Source organism: Triticum urartu, chromosome 4A, assembly GCF_056163025.1.
Source record: "Triticum urartu cultivar PI428250 chromosome 4A, HENAU_Tu73, whole genome shotgun sequence".
Lineage (NCBI taxonomy): Eukaryota > Viridiplantae > Streptophyta > Magnoliopsida > Poales > Poaceae > Triticum > Triticum urartu.
Genome location: NC_141876.1, coordinates 509579122 through 509583925, shown reverse-complemented (window position 1 = coordinate 509583925; position 4804 = coordinate 509579122).

The window sequence follows — 4804 nt, the reverse complement described above, 5'->3', positions numbered from 1 at the left end:
AGGTTCTGCTCAAAAGAACCGACTGGTCAGAAGCCGGCCGTCATGAAGCCGGCTGACGACAAAAAGATGATAGAGAGAGAAGCTTACCACGGGCGGAGGATTGGCGCGAGAATACGGCACCTTGCCGTATTGCCAGTCCCCGGCGAGCTTGCAGTTGGCGATGTAATTAACCATGAGCGCCACCTCCGCGTGGGGCATTTCCCATGTGCTCAGCCGGCTTGGGTCGAAGCGGCCGCTCATCTGACACATCATATGGGGCCGGCTTTGGAGAGGAAGGATCCGGCGCTCCACGAAGGCGGCCACCAAGTCGGCCCCGCGTAGGCCTTCTGACTGGATCATCACCCGAAGCCGGGAGATGGCGGCGTTCCCGGCCGGAGACAGTGACCGGGACCGGAAACTCCACGAGGGCTGCCTCCCAGCCGGCGGGCCGGCTACGTAAGCCGGCAGGTTGATGTAGTCTCCTTGCTCGGCGACGTTCTTCACGTAGAAATATGATCTCTGCCAGACCTTCACCGACTGGATTAGGGGGATGGACGGGAATGGATTGTTCTCGCTCGCCCTCCTCATGGCGATGAAGGCCCCACAGGGTGCGGGCACGCCGGCGACAATGGTGCCGAGTTTGCTCTGGAAAAACTCTCCCCAGAGCTCCAGCGTGGGGAGCAGCCCCAAGAAGCCTTCGCAGAGGGAGACGAAGGCCGACAGCAGCATCACCGCATTGGGCGTGAGGTGATGCGGCTGGAGGTTGTAGAACTCCAGGAAGGAGCGCAGAAACCCGCTCGCCGGAAGGCCGAAGCCGCGCAGGCAGTGCGAGCGGAAGACGACCCGCTCGCCCTCCTCCGGTGCCGGCGAGATCTCCTTCTCCGGCGCCAGGCGGACCTATACGAGGTCGGCGCCGGGCAGGCGCCGAGTCTGGCAGAGGAACTCCACATGGTCTTCATGGATGTTGGAGCCGTCCCACGAGCTTGACAACGCCATGGGAGCAGGACGATGTGGGGGTGCTGTGATGGGAAGTTGCGACGGCAGCGAGAGCAAGAAACGAGGATTAGGAGGGGCGGAGCGAGAAAGAGCGTGCGAACCTCTATCGCTCTCCCTCCTCCTCCTACTTATAGGCTCACGTGGCGGAGCCGAGGAGGCGCGGCGTGGGGAAGCGTGGGGATCGATCGTTCCCACTCCCCACGTCCCGCGATTATTGAGCCTTAACGGCGAAACAAAACTGCCTCGAGAAGGCGAGCGGCCCCTATGGGCCACGGAAGATCCGCGCCCGGACCAAGGCTCGCGAGTGGCAGGCCCGGGCCTGCGGCGGCGTCCCATCGCACGCGTGCGCTCGCAGGATCTCGCTACCACGCGGCCGCGGGAGGGCCCGTGGTCAGCACGCAGGTCTCCCCCTCCTCCCCCCTACAAGACGCGGGGCTCTCTGAAGTCGGCATACGCCCGCAAAGCCGGCTATTCGGGAAGGGAAGCTGACCAAGCTTCTCGTCCCCCTGCTTGCCTCGGAGCTCGATCAGCTTCGGGGACTACTGTCGGAGTAAATAGCCATGGGTAGCCTAGACGGCTTCCCCTGGCCCTTCTGAAAAAAGTTACGAGTCCGCCCGGCTCTCAAGAGTGCAAGACATGGAGCCGCCTTCCCCTTTGCTGGCTGCCACCTAGGACGGCTTTCGGAAGGCGGTCCGACTTTAGCCCTCATGAGAAGGCCGACTCCAAGAAGCCGGCCATGAGAAGGCTGACTCCAAGAAGCCGGCTCCCCATAAAGCGGTCAAGACCGTACCCACAAAGTTTGCACCCACCAAACGGTGGTGCGACGGGGCGTGGCTATAGTGAAGCCTGCCACCCCCAAATCCCGGAGCACGCCTGGCACAGTGCGCCGTACGGGGTAGGCATGACCCGTCCGGCACGGCACTATTGCCATGTTGACCCTGGCATCACCCACGACGGGCCGCCAGCATGGCCCACAGACGGTGGGCCCCCTTTGAGCAGAGAGACGCCCGAAGGCTGCCACGCCTCCAACCAGTCGGCCCAAGACAGAGCCGGCTCCCCGCAGCCGGCTAGCCGCCTCCCTCGAAGAAGACGCCCCATTAAGGAGACAAGACGCGGTAAGGCTACAGCGATCGCCTGACAAGCGGCGGTACTGTAGCCGCACTTACCACGACGAAGCCCACGTCAACAAGATGGAGCCACAGTGACCAGCCGCCGACCAGGCCCTGGACAGTGGGGCCTGCCTGTCGACCAAGGGGCCAGCGGCCGGCGGGACCCACCAGTCGGCGGGCCCCAGTAGCCGGCGTAGAAGCCGGCGAGCGCAGTCACAGAGGCTGGGCCCCGCGCCCAGTCGGACTACCATTGTACCCCCGGGGGGTAGGCCTATATAAACCCTCCGGAGCACCGATGCAAAGGGTTCGACCCCCTGTTAGTTGTAGAAACCCCACAAGGAGAAGAAGCAGGCTAGCCGTGTCCTTCTTCCTCCTTCTACAAAACAGCTCAAGGAGCATTGCGTAACTACTTGTTCGACTAGTGAACATGCAGAGACCCCGCAGAGCAGCAGTAGGGGTGTTATCTCCAAAGAGAGCCCCGAAGCTGGGTAAGATCCGCCGGCGTGCATGTCTTCGCCTTATCCCGTTTCCAGGCACCGGCGATGACTTACTGGCTCCCACAATGATAAGCCACCCATTGGCATATGTCGCACCTACCACCCGACAATGCGGCACTGACCGTTTCGGGCGGGAAGCACGCGCAGGTGACGAAGAGGGTTCGGGTTGGTGAGGACCGGCCGTGGCAGCGGTCCGGACGTGCGCAAACAAGAGATGATGTATGTTAATATTGCTGCGTATATAATTAACAACGTAAATAATGTGCCAGTTGGACAAATACGATTGGAGATGGAGATGGAAATGGAATTTTACGTAAACACGGATATGCATGTCTATGTCTATGTGTGTGTGCGCGACGACTCTCGCGACCTGGAAGCGGGGGCGTGTTTTTGATCGAGTTTTCTTTCTTGGTACGTTAGAAAATCAGTTTGTCTAATTCACATCTAGATGTTATTTAAGGATATCACATCTAAGCTCCCACAACTATATAATGTAGCAACAAGAAACAAAAAAACTAGGAAAAGACCACAAACAGAGTGGACATCAACTTATATGTGACATAACTATGTCACATCTAGATGTATCCTAGACACACCCTTAAAAAATTGTCCGCCAGTTTTCGTTTCTTTCTTCTGGGAACGCGCGTATTCTATTTAAAACCACTGCTATGGAGATGTTTTTTACTCCATTATAGCCTCTTGTTTGATAGAGTTTCTCGCGTCTCGCTCTCTCACCCTCTCCATTTCAAAACAAGATGACAGTGTCCACTCTATCTCTCTCATCACCGGTGGTCACAGATCCGGCCAAATTTCGTCCGCTGTGGGAGGTGAGGAGGTGCAGCGTTGACGTTGTCGCCATCGGCGATGGAGGAAGTCGATGCGCACCGTCCTCTCGGAGCCGGCGCTGGCGCGGACGAAGATCCTCCGCGCCCTTGTTCGCTGCCGTCATGTGGGCCGATCCCGCCCGCCCGCCTAAACGACATCTCGCCCACCTGAGGTATAACTTCTTGTACTGGTCCAGCTCCCCAGGTCGCTGCGTGCGGGTTTTCTTCTATGCGACTACTACCCAGCTCCGCATGCATAGTAGCTAGGGTTCGTCGGCTGGTCCAACATCACCTACTAGTACTATTATAGAGGAAATGCCACTCAAAAAGTTGTCTTGATTTATGCCTCAGTGGAGGTATACATGTTGTTTCGACAAAAAGTACATGGTGGTTGTGCAGTCATTGTCCATATGGTGGTAGTACTATCCCTGGTTAAATGAAGAAATGCTTTTTTCTCGGGTATCCTGGTTTAGTTCCCATTAAGATAATTATGATGCTTCTGTTTGTTGGTGTACTTTTCATTAATTCTTGTTGACAATTGAGATGTCATTGCTAGCCCTTTTTTATATTTTCGGAAACAGCGATGCGTGTCTCCATACCCGGGCATGTCTTCCTCAATTTTAGTGGAACTGCACAAAATTGGATGGTCATTGTTGTTCTGCCTCACTGTCCTCTGCCACGTGGTTCTTCCTTCCTCGAGCTTGATTACTGAGAAGAAACAGACCATAGTGAGGATTTGGCGAACTTCTTAGGTGCCTCACCCAAACTTGATGCCAAATGGATGATGCATCACCACGATGGCCTATCGATGCTCATGGTTGCGCCTCATGGTTGCGTTGGCTGGTGAAGCTGATCGATTTTCGATGAAAAACAAGTTGTCTTCCATCAGTGCTCTTTGCTTGTTACACACAGAGATGATATCCTTCATCAGTTCACCTTGGTTGCGTTGGAGACGCAGTTGTCTTTCACATTGGTGCAATTTTCGCTAGGGTTTTACGATAGGTGGGCCCAAAATGTGGCTGGCTCACCTGTCATACAGCCAAAAGCAGGTGCAGTGAAGGCACCGGAGCTCGGTCCGTACTACAGTAGTATATATATAAGAGGGAGCCTCAGCGCTTGTTCGCTAGGGTTTGCACTCTCCACACGCTCGCCGCACTACATATATGTTACACACTGGAGGCTCAGCATTCATTTGGTAGGGTTTGCTATATTCACAGTCTCTCACCCTCTCTTCACCAGATGTAAACAAGACTGCGTTGCCTCTTGTCTCTCTCTCCCCCCTCACAGTTGGTGAAGGAGGCGTCCGTATCCCGTCGCACCGGGAAGGTGAGGAGGTGCAGGTTCACTCTATCGCCTTCGGCGAGGGTGGAAATCCACTGCCGGCTGCGCTGCCCTCTTT